This window comes from Dromiciops gliroides, chromosome 1, assembly GCF_019393635.1.
Source record: "Dromiciops gliroides isolate mDroGli1 chromosome 1, mDroGli1.pri, whole genome shotgun sequence".
NCBI lineage: Eukaryota > Metazoa > Chordata > Mammalia > Microbiotheria > Microbiotheriidae > Dromiciops > Dromiciops gliroides.
This window is the reverse complement of record NC_057861.1, coordinates 365,862,749-365,875,290: the sequence shown is the minus strand read 5'-3', so window position 1 is coordinate 365,875,290 and position 12,542 is coordinate 365,862,749. Positions and strand designations below refer to the sequence as shown.

At 33.1% G+C, this 12,542-nt stretch overlaps 1 protein-coding gene across 2 annotated transcripts in view; it reads left to right on the top strand.

The window, feature by feature from the left end:
* CDH18 (cadherin 18) overlaps positions 1 to 12,542 on the top strand; it is a 1,453,365-nt gene that overhangs the window by 369,871 nt on the left and 1,070,952 nt on the right. The window lies entirely within an intron of this gene.

Genomic DNA, 12,542 nt, shown 5'->3' with positions numbered 1-12,542 from the left:
AAGGGTGATGAGGGCTAATACATATGTGAATGGGAAAAGTGGGACAGATGTGAGATGTTATATGCACTTAGAATCAATAAGGCTTGGCCACTAATTACAAATGGCATTAATGATAGTGAGGAATACGGTGGTAAAGGAAAGAGATAAGAATGACTCAATTGTTATGAACTTAGGTTTTTGGAAAAATAGTGATGTCCACCAAAAAAAAATAAAAAGATGGCAGTTTGGAGGAAGTATATCATTACTGAGATATGTTTTGAAGATTTTGAATGGAATATAACCTTGGGAAGTATGATGGCATTGGCAGACTGGAGAGCAACTATGAACATAATTAAAATAATTGTCAACATAGTTTATCCAGGTAACACCTAGAATTTTAAAAACAGAACATCTTCTTAGCTTGCAATTTAAGTCCTTTCATAATCTATCTTAAGCTTATCTTTTATTAAAGGATGAATAAAAAAGATATTGATTAAGTGCTCACTCTATACCGGGCTCTTCCCCTTCACCAATGTATATTCTACATATGCCATCCTATTTATTATTTCTTCCATTTAGGTCTCCATCTCGTATGTCTAAGCATTTGCACAAGCTGCCTCCTATTTCTAGAATATATTCACTTTTATATAAACTCTTAGGATCTCTGACTCCTTTAAAGGTTCAGGTCTAAGTGTCATTCCATATGAGTCTCTATAGACCTAATAAGTGCACCTGCAGGAGCTGATGATATCACCAAGAGAGAGTGTAAAGAGAAAAAAAAAGAGGGCAGGCTCATGACTTATTTGATGCCATGCCAATCAAACTACTAAAAGATTAGTTTTAAAACCAGGAAAAATGATGAAAAGAAATGGAAATAAAGGGGGCCAGCAGTGCTAGATCTCAAACTGTATAGAAAATACTACATAACTAGCTATTGAGATCAGTAGTTACTATTTGACAAATTTTGGTGGGGAAATTGGTCAGCAGTATGGAAGAAATTAGATATAGACCAACATCTCCTACCTTATAGCAAGATAAACTACACATGCTTATAAGACCTGTATATAAATGATCACATCAAAAGCACATTAGAGCAACAGGAAAAATTACCTATCAGTATATCTAGATACCTAAAGAATAGAGAGGACATCAGATAAAATGGGTATTTTTGATTACATAATTTTTTTAATTGCACAATAATTCAATAAAGAGACTAAACAGAAAACAAGTAGAACAAAAATGTTTGCAGCAAGTTTGGGGAAAGTCTCTTAGTACACACACACACATAAAAACAGAGAATACTTATATATTGCTATATAAACCTAAATAGGTAATTTGTTCACATTCATAAGAATAAGAGCCATTCCCCAACTGATACAAGGTTTTTATATATTAACAAACAGTTCTCAAGTGAAAGATCCGACCTCTTTATATTCTTATAAAAAATGCCCATTAACCCAGTAAATTCTTGGTGATAGTAGAGAAAAAATCATCTCCTTTCCATGAAGGCACTTGCATGAAAAATAGAGAAATGAACCAGGTAAGAAAAATAACAATAAAACTAAATAAAGTTAGACCTGGTAACATTAGAAAAGCATTTTTGAATTAAAATTTTAAAAAGACAGGAAAAAAAAATTGCTTTTTTGGAGATAACATAGAATTCATAGCTAGTAGGTTCTTAATAAAACACTTCATTTAATTTGAATCCTTGCATTTTCCTAGATAAGATATATTCATTTTAATTGAATTGAAATGTATAGTTCTTATTTCACTGCCAAATACCTTCCTATCTACTGCATGTACCAATAAAATTCTTTGTTGGTATACTTAAAATATTCTATAGATCACATTTCTTTTAGAATTCATTTCAAAAGTAAATTTAGATTAAAGTAGAATAAAACATTAATTTTCATAAATTGTTCATTTATCTGAAAATCATTAAAAGGTCTGTCAATTAGTAAATTATTTATTTCTTTTTTTAAAAATTTCAATACTATGTTTGATAGTTGTATCCTTAATTCTGAACCAGCCTGGTTGAACTAAGTTTCTTCTATTCCCTGTATTGTTTTTGTTTGCTGTTCCAGTGAACTCTGTGAATTTTGCCTAAACAACTCCATTTTTCCCCTTCAGAGTTTTTCCCATTATTTCCAGTAAATCCTTGTGCAAGAAACTAGATAGCCCAGTAGTTTTGACATCAAGTGAAATGGTGTATTCAGCCTTTGCAAGATGATTATCACTTAATATACCTCTGTTATAAACATACAAATATCCTCTATCCTGTCAAAGAGGAACTCATTATCAGTGCAAGCAGGCTATATTACCAGAGATTTTCAGCATAAGCAGATCTATATCTCTTGGTTTTATACTTTTTGCAAGGATAATACAGGAGAACAAATCCTAAAAACCTCCTTATTTCATGGTATGTCAAATCCCTCTATGGTACTATGACTCCTGTATAGATTTGCTGGTTCTTGCCTTTTACTTGTTCTGTCAAACTTTTTCATTAGCTGTGATGAAGTTGCTCAAGATGAATATAGCAATTGTTTTTGATATTGAAAAGGCTTCTTTTAAATATATAAATATTTTAACATATTTTGTTTTGATTTCACTGTCATTTCCAAATATATCTCTCCCAAACTCCCAAGGACAAGTCTTTATAATAAAGACAAAAAAAGAGTTTTATATATATATATATATATATATATATATATATATATATATATATAAATTTATCATGTCTTCAGGAATCCCTTAGATTTTTGTAATTCTAACTTGAAAAACACATATACCTTAAGTCAGGCTCCTGCATATAGTGGATAGCAAAGTACCTCTGCACACAATATTATTTATTTTATCTCATGTCCAATTAGAAACAGCAAATTGAAAGACCTGTGACCTTATCCTTAGGCATTAACAAGCAGGCAGTTGACTCTCACCTTGTAGCAATGATAAAAGTCAACATTCTTCAACATATGGACAAGCAGATGGGTATTTATTTTGATCCCAGCAGAAACTAGAAAAAATATCTTAAACACAATTTACTAAAATTTGTAGTAGCAAAGCATCTGCAATTTTGTGATGTTAAAAGGTTGGGATGTAAAACAACTGAGTAACTAAGATCAATTGTCTGTGATATTTGAGTTGGGAGAATGCCTATTACATATTCTGCAAGAGGAGGTATTTTACACTATTAATGGAAAATATGTGAAAATTCATGACGCCTTAAGAGATCATATCTTTAATGAACCTAGGTCACTGATATCAGATGAGAAAATAAACTTTGCTCACAAGATCTGTGGCCTCCATTCCTAGATAATATTTTCAACACTTTTTTTTATCTTCTTTGTTTCTGGCCTGACAGATGTATAGCTTAGGCACTAATGGGAATTAGGGAGAATGCCTGAGAGGATGGACAGAAGAGATCAACATGGATTCAGTCTATTCTGCTTTTCCCCTGTCATAAGCTATGACTTGCTGTGTTTTTATATTTGTTTGGGAAAGAACAAGTAGAGAGGTGACATATATTTGTACATAATGTGCCTTCTGACTCTACCAAGCCCCAGAAGGACAAGAATAAGATTCCACAGTTTTATGACAGCCTGCTTAGTTGGGATGGAAGAGAGGTTTGATGGAAATATTTTTGAGCTGTGATGACTGAAGGGCGGAGAAAATTACTGCTAAGAAAATGTTGTAAACCATTGTATTTCTGGAAGGGAGCACATGTTGTATATTTATATCATTCTCTTTGAAAATTGAAATTTTGAAACATCTCATTATTAAAGCTGTGCTAGCAATGGAGTTATCCCTGCATAATTTTAAGAAACTAGGAGGAAAAAAAGCTATGGAATGCCCTCTTCTTTCAACTAGAAAATAGAATCAATAAACCTTACTCTACTGGGGAAAGGGCATGTAAGTCAGTAGGAGCCGGCAATGTACCACTAAAGCCCAAGACAAATTGTGGTTATTTCTGCAGCATATTGTGTCTCTATACCTATAGTAAAAGAACTGTCAATGTAGGTAGCACAATATATCATTAGATTTCATAGCATCTCTATAAAGAACATAAATATTCATGGCTAAACTATACCTTGTACATTGTGCAGTAAAATAATGCATATTCATTGTACGTGGGAAAAATTATGAACATTTATGGACCATTGATTTTTGTGGTAAAACCAAACCAATTAATGCATATTTAATGTGGGAGAAATATGAATTATGTCTTCATTGAATACTCTATTTAGAAGAAACACTTTTTTCTGTCCAGGTATTTTTTCCCAATTATTAAAACATTTTTTTTCATGATGACTTTTGTTTAGAAATAATGGTCCTTAGACTTCTTTTTTAATCTAGGCAAAACGTTACCATTTTAAGAATTAAAGTAATGTTTTCTGCACAAATGTCAGTTATTATTCATGATTCTGGGGATGAGAACATTTAGTATGATGAGATATTTTACACACTATAATGTACATTTTTATCCTGCTTTATATCTAATTGGCTAGCTTGACAGGTGAAAGTGTCACTTCTTTTGAAAGACTGCTATAAATTATGACTTTTCATTATTGCTAATTTAAGAAAGCCCTTCCTTCCTTCTTTCCTTCCTTCCTCCTCCCTTCCTCTCTTCCTTCCTTGTTTCCTTATTTGATTCTTTCCTTCCTTCCTTCCTTCCTTCCTTCCTTCCTTTTGTTGTTCCTTCCTTTTCATCCTATATCAGAAAAGAGGGCACCATGGAAACTAATTTTTCTAGCAAAGACTTGAGAATCTAAAATGAATTTGTCACATATGAGATTTTCTGCTTAAATACAAAGAATGACAGTTTAATTTCAGAGGCAATCATTTATATGTATTTCTCCCTGTTCAATATAGATTGTCTAGAATCTACTTTACCTCAAGGTTAGCTTTTTTAAGATTCACATTTGTGTTGATGACCTGTTGCCTTTAAAAAATTATGCAGATATCACTCATGATTTGCCATATTTTCCCTGGCATTCTGGGCAAAGGTGTTGAGGCAAAAGCCAGTCTGAAGCATAGTATAAATTATAGTGCCAATTTTAATTAATATTATGTAGACAATAAACTTCACTGAACACTGCCACTCAATTAATGTGCCTCTGATTACACTATAAAAAAATAAACTACTAAAAAGGTGGCCAGCCTACGCAGTGCTTTCAGAAACCCTTTATGGCAAGCCTACTAAATCATTGTCATTTAAGGATGTAATTAGCCTATCTCATTAGCTAATGAAGGTAATTACCATTAAAATTCTTTACCAATTTATGATTTCCTCCTTTATCACAACTCACCAACCCAATCATTTCAGGGCAATAGCAAAATTAGCTCACAAATGACCCTTGCATTAATGACTGAACAGCACCTTGTAACAAGGAGCAAAGGGTTATTTATTCATTAAAGTCCTAATTATATTATGCAGTGTAGATGTGTTGGTGATGGCTCTCATAGCAATTCAGCCAAAATTCTCTATGTTAAGTATTCAGTATTATCACTGTCCTGTCACAGGAATAATATTTACTCCAGTATAACCCCCCAGGAGCACAAGCATAGTTTCTAATTGATATTCTTCTTAGAAGCATGTAATGATAACCATGTTGAGAACTAAAAAAACAATAAAGATGTTCTAATTTCAAATTTTAAATGGGACATCTATGCATTTCATAGCAGAAGTTTGATAAACTGAGACACTTTTTTTCTTCCATCATATTTCCAAGTACATTTAATGCCTTATTTCCTATTTATCTGAGACATTGCTATTATGGGTTTCCCTCCTTTTTGTGTTTTATTTTAGTTTTACCAATCACATATAAAAACAATTTTATACATTTTTAAAAATCTTTGAGTTCCAAATTCTCTCCCTTACTTCCCCACCCTGCCATTTTGAGAGCAATGGCAGTGAGTTAGGGCATTTTTTTTTCAAATGGCTGTAGATAACCTTGATTAATACATGTAAAAACTGTATATATCTTTTGATCAATTATCAATTGGGGAATGCCTCTTATTTTAACAAATTTGACTTGGGTCATTACCCAATTGAGAAATGGTCAAAGGATATGAACAGGCAGTTTTCTGATGAAGAAATCAAAGCTATCTATTGCCATATGAAAATAAATGCTCTAAATCACTATTGATTAGAGAAATGCAAATTAAAATAACTATGAGGTACCATGTCACACCTATTAGATTGGCTAATATGACAAAAAAGGAAAATGATAAATGTTGGAGAAGTTGTGGAAAAATTGGAATACTAATGCACTGTTGATGGAGTTGTGAACTGATCCAACCATTCTGGAGAGCAATTTGGAACTATGCCCAAAGGGCTATAAAGCTGTGCATATCCTTTTACCCAGTAATACCACAATGAGGTCTTTTTTCCCAAAGAGATCATAAAAAAGGGAAAAGGACCCACATGTACAAAAATATTTATAGCTGCTCTTTTTGTGGTGGCAAGGAATTGGAAATTGAGGGGCTGCCCATCAATTGGGAAATGGTTGAACAAGTTGTGGTATCTGAATGTAATGGAATACTATTCTGCTATAAGAAATGATGAGCAGGAGGAGTTCAGAGAAACCTAGAGGGTCTTGAATGAACTGATAATGAGTGAGATGAGCAGAACCAGGAGAACATTATACACAGTATAAACAACATTGTATGTTGATCAACTATGATAGACTTGACTCTTCTCAGAAATACAATGGTGGAAGACAGTTCCAAAGGACTCATAATTGAAAATGCTCTCCATATCCAGAAAAAAAAAAGAACTGTGGAATATGGATGGAGATTGAATCAAACTATTTCTATTTTTTTGTTGTTTTTCTTTTTTGAGGTTTTTTTTCTTTTTGCTCTGATTCTTCTTTCAAAGCATGACTAATGCAGAAATATATTTAATGTGATTTAATGTGACACATTACATATATATAATCTATATCAGATTGCTTACTATCTTGGGGAGGGAGGGAGGGCAGGAGAATAATTTGCAACTAGAAATCTTATAAAAACAAATGTTGAAAACTATCTCTACATGTAACTGGAAAATAATACAATACTTTTACGAAAGAAAAATAATAAATTTGACTTGGTTCTCTATGCTTGAGAAATAATGCCTTTATCAGAGAAAATTACTTCAAAATGTTTTCACAGTAATCATTGCTAACTGTATTTTCCTCCATCCTTTTCCGTCCCTCCATTTATTCTGTTCTCTCTCTCTTTTTACCTTGTCTCTCCTCAAAAGTGTTTTGCTACTACCTCTTTCCCCAATCTTCCCTCCCTTTTAACAAACATCCACTTTACTTTCCAGTAGGGTAAGAAAGATTGCTATACCCAATTGAGTATATATGGTATTCCCTCTGAACGAGTTCTGATGAGAGTAAGATTCCTCCTCCACCTTCCCCTTTACTGTATAAGCTTTTTCTTGTTTCTATTATGCATAATAATTTACCTGATTCCACCTCTCCCTTTCCCTTTCTCCCAATCCATTCCTCTCACCCATTAATTTTGGGAGTTTTTAGATATCTCTTCATATTCACTTTGCACTTGTGCCACTGTGTGTGTGTATACTCCTTCCACCTGCCCTAACAATGAAAAAATTCTCATGAGTTACAAGTATCATCTTATAATTTAGGAATGTAAACAGATTAATTTCATTATGTTCCTTGCGATTTTCTTTCCTGTTTACTTTTTCCTGTTTCTCTTTAGTCTTATATTTAAAGTCAAATTTTCTATTTAGCTTTGGTCTTTTCATTAAGAATATATTAAAGTCCCCTCTTTTACTGAATGCCCACTTTTCTCCCTGAAGGATTATCATTAATTTTGCTGGCTAGGTGATTCTTGATTGTGACTCCAATTCTTTTGCTCTTTAGAATATCAAATTCCAAGCCTTCTGATCCTTTAATGTAGAAGTGCTTGAATCTTTTGTTATCATGACTATCACCCCATGATACTTGAATTGTTTCTTTCTGGCTGCTTGAAACATTTTCTCCTTGATTTAGGAGCTCTGGAATTTATCTACAATATTTCTGGGAGTTTTCATTTTGGGATCTCTTTCAAGAAATGATTGGTGGATCCTTTCAATTTCTAGTTTATCCTCTAGTTCTAGAATATCAGGACATTCTTCCTTGATAATTTCTTGAAAGCTGATGTCTAGGCTCTTTGTTGAGCCTGGCTTTCAGGTAGTCCAATAATATTTTAATTATCTCTCCTGGATCTTTTTATTTTCCAGGTCAGTTTTCTTTTTTCCAATGAGTTAGTTCACATTATATTCTATTTTTATATTCCTTTGTTTTTGTTTTATTGTTTCTTGATTTCTTTCATTTGCTCAATTCTAATTTTTAAGGAATGTGTTTTTTCTTTAGTGAGCTTTTGTAGCTCCTTTTCCATTTGGCCAATCCTGCTTTTCAAGGAATTCTTCCTCTCATTGGCTTTTTGTCTTTTACCATTTTACCCTGTCTTTTTTTAAGGTTTTATTTTCTTGAGTACTTTTTTCTGTGTCTCCTTTACCAAGATATTGACTCATTTTTAAATGATTTTCTTATATCATTCTCATTTCTCTTCCCAATTTTTCCTCTAACTCTCTTACTTTATTTTCCTCTAAGTGCCTTTCTATGGTCTGAAATCAATTCACATTTTTCTTGGAGGCTTTGGATGTAGGAATATTTACTTTGTCAACTTTTTCTAAGTTTGTGTTTTGATCTTCCTCATCACAATTGTAACTTTCTTTTTTCAATGTTTTTTTTTTCTGTTTGCTCATTTTCCCAGCCTATTTATTGACATTTAACTCTTAGTGGGGCTCTGTTTCCAGGGTGGAGGTTTCACTGTCTCAAGCTTCAGGTATTTTGTTCAGCTCTTTTCAGAGATGCTTCTAGGTACCTGTAAGTTTTCAATTTCAAGGTGATATGATATGAGGAGAGGTTTATTGATACTCTCCTGGCTTGTACTCTGGTCTCTGAGCAACTACAAGTCATTTTTTTCTGCCCTGGAACCGTAAGTAGAGTCCCTGCTACACTGCGACTGCCAGCTTTGGTGGACTAGTTCTCATCCTTGCCCTGGGACTGCCTCTGCAGGGCTGCAACCTGGATCTGAGCATAGGCAAAGCAACAGAGTCCTGCCTGAGTGAGGGCAAAGAGACCCCTTTAATCTCTTTCTGACATTGTTCAACCACTTTAGTCATCTGAGAGCTGAGAGTTACAGAAGTAGTCACTGCCTCTGCTGATTCGGTGATCCCTAATGCCTTTTCTTGGTTTATTGTGGCTGGGGTTTCCTTCCTTTTAATAACACACACACACACACACACACACACACACACACACACACACACGCATACAATAATATATAAATGTATATTTTTATCTCCACAAATGATGTTTGGTAAAAAAGTATTTTTATTTATTAACATTCTATCAAAACATCTCGATTTACAAAAGAATCTCAAGATATTGGAATTTAGAGCTCTTGGAGAACTGAAAGATCATTGAACAGAAGACTTTCAACTTACAGATGAGGAAACTGATGTCCAAAGTAGAATGACTTATCAAGGCCATAGGGTATATTAAGTGACAGCTCAAGATTTGAACCTAGATTTTCATGTAATCCAAAGATATTTCTGTTAGCACATCAATACACATAAACATGCTTTAATTTCTAAAATGTACATTTACACAGGAAAGCATAGGTTGTTAGAAAAAAAAAGTTTCATTATTACCTTTTCTCAGAGGAATACAATGATTAGGTAAACTTAATGATAAGTGTGTTGCATAACTAATTTAAATGCAAATTTAAATTTCAAGGAGGAGCAAGGAAAAATAATTGTTCTCCAACTTAAAATAATACCTTGTTTTATCTAATGTATTATGTTTTATTTAATATACCCTTCTTTTATGGAGCTTGATTTTATTATTTCCAGACCAATCATTTAATTAAAAAATGATTCAGACCCCACACTCTCTAAATATATGACACAAATATATTTTGATACCTTTCCCAATTGCCTTGTTGCAAAGAACATACACTTTTTTAGACTCCTGAATTGTCCAATTGTTAAAACATGGAGTTAGAAAAGGAACCCAATGTTACCAGTTGTGTGGGGACTACATATATCTTCATAGATACTTCTTGATAGTTATTGATATAGTTATCAATAAGTTATTGATATAGTTATCCCATCCTGGTGTCTAGTCTCTTCTTAGACACAGTATAGGTATGTATATACATACATACATACATACATAAATACATACATATGTACTGTAAGTTACTATCTGTATGGGGCTAAAACTCTAGCTAGACTGTCTAAAAATCTAATGAGTGGTTGCCATAAATTATAAGCTTTAGCAACTGTTTAGACTTTTAAGTATTTATTAAGAAGCATGATAATTTGGTGAAGAGAGAGAAAGAGGCCAAGATTCCTTCATTTATCTATCTCAGGGAGCCAGTATCTCAGCTCCACTCAAACCCAAGTCCCAGGCGAAAGAGATAAAGGCCTCGCTCCTTCCTCCTCCCAGAAGCCTCTTCTCCAACAGGAAACAAGGCCTTCCACACACATACACAGACACACAGCTCCAAGCTAATTGGCTGGTAGCTTTGATCAACAGTACCTAAGAGCAAACATCACTTCCTGAATGCCAAGGCCACATGGCTATGTCCTCTGACCAGAGCTCACAAAATGTTCCTCCCAGCAGGGGGCATTATTCCAACTCTTACATATATATAATATTAATTATATATAATATGTATGTCTATAAAATAATATATAGTATATATTATTCCAACTCTTACATATATATACATATACACATACAAATTTCTCATTAAAGATCAGAATTCCTGTGTTTTACTTTGATTCCCATTTCCTTATTGCTTTCAGTTACCAGTTACTTGGACCTTTCTGTCATTTCTAGGTCTTTCTCATTTCCCTGGGTTCTCATTTTCATTCCCAATTCTTGGAACCCTACAGCCTCCATATTCCAGGAAAAAATCTCCACAACTCTTCTGATTATCTCATCTCCTTTACCCTCATGGTCCAAACTTTCCCCTTATATTTGCACAAGCCAAGTGATTGGAAAAATTAGAGAAATAAAAATTTAAAAAATATATATTTGGCTTCTTATAATCCCTTTCTCCAACTAAAATTAGAATAGAGGAGTACTTCAATAGACTCCATAGTTCATTATTTATTTTAGAAGAATTATGAATTTCTGCCTCTAATTTCTGCTTTTGGTTAATACAGATTAATCACAATCATGCCATGATTGCTTAAAAATGAATTGGGTCCCTAGAGTTTCCTAACTAGAATCTTAGCACATAACAGAAAGAAAAATCAATTCTTTTTAATTAGATGCATTTGTCTGTTCAAAGGAACCTTTGCATATGGATAAATAGATACATTTATTAATACAAAGTCATCATTTCCATTGCTTTAAATTAAATTTTTTATAGACAAGGATTTTCTATTTTAAAATAGTTCAAAAAAATGTTATTGAGCAAAAAGGAATGAAAATATATCAATGCAATCAAATTCTTTACTTATAATGAGTATTTTTATTTGAAATCTTTTGGCACTATATTATTATCACTTATCAAATTATATGTATATCTCATCTTTGAAACTAGCCATACTTTCATTTAAGGTCTACCTTTGACACTTGCTGACTGTTTGGCCCTCCAGGAAACTCTCTAAGACTTCCAGTTGCAAGGGAGTTTCCAATCTGTGTTTAGTAGAATGATTTTCTTCATTGGAAATTCACTTTTAATATGTAAACCCATCTATTAAATTTAAAAAAGACTGTATAAATTGTGATTGGGGTCTGCTTGATCTAGAAGTCCTTAGAGCTTGTGTTATTTTTCTTACTTTTATCTTTCCAAGAACCTGTGATCTTGTTAATATAACTATTCCCTCCAATGGTAAAATTTTCAACCAATTTATGCCTTTCATTCAGTGTTGTTCTGATCCACGTTCTTCTGAAAATTTGCCAGAGGAGTCCTATGTACACATGTACACATGTGGAAGTCTTCCTCTATTGACATTTGAAGAATAGCAATAAAAAACACCTTTTTTACTTTGTGCTTTTATTTGAAAATATAATTTATGCTGATTGTTCTGCACTGTTTTCTTTGGTAATGTGTTGTAACCAACTCCCATTTACCAAGCATCTTTCCATTGCCCTTTGAGTGAATGTCAACTTTAATTCTTCAGAAATTGTGGCGTTATATGTTTTACAAACATATAAAACAACCCAGAAGAATATTGATCATTGAAAAGATGTGTTTTTTCTCTGGGAAAAGTTTATGATAATTAAAAGCACCATGCAATTTCCTGAAAATAATCAAGCCCACTCCCTTCCTGTTCAATTGTTGGTTCAACTCAGTATCTGTAATATTTATGCAAGGTACACACAATGCTAGAGCCATTCATTGAGCTGCCCATATAACTGCATAGCATATTCTATAGTCTAGGCAATAGACAATCTTCATCTATTTCTCTTTTCCTGAGTTTAGATTTAGGCCAAACTCTTTCAAATGATCTTTGCTCTCATTCATGAGGCTCTTGAAGGCTT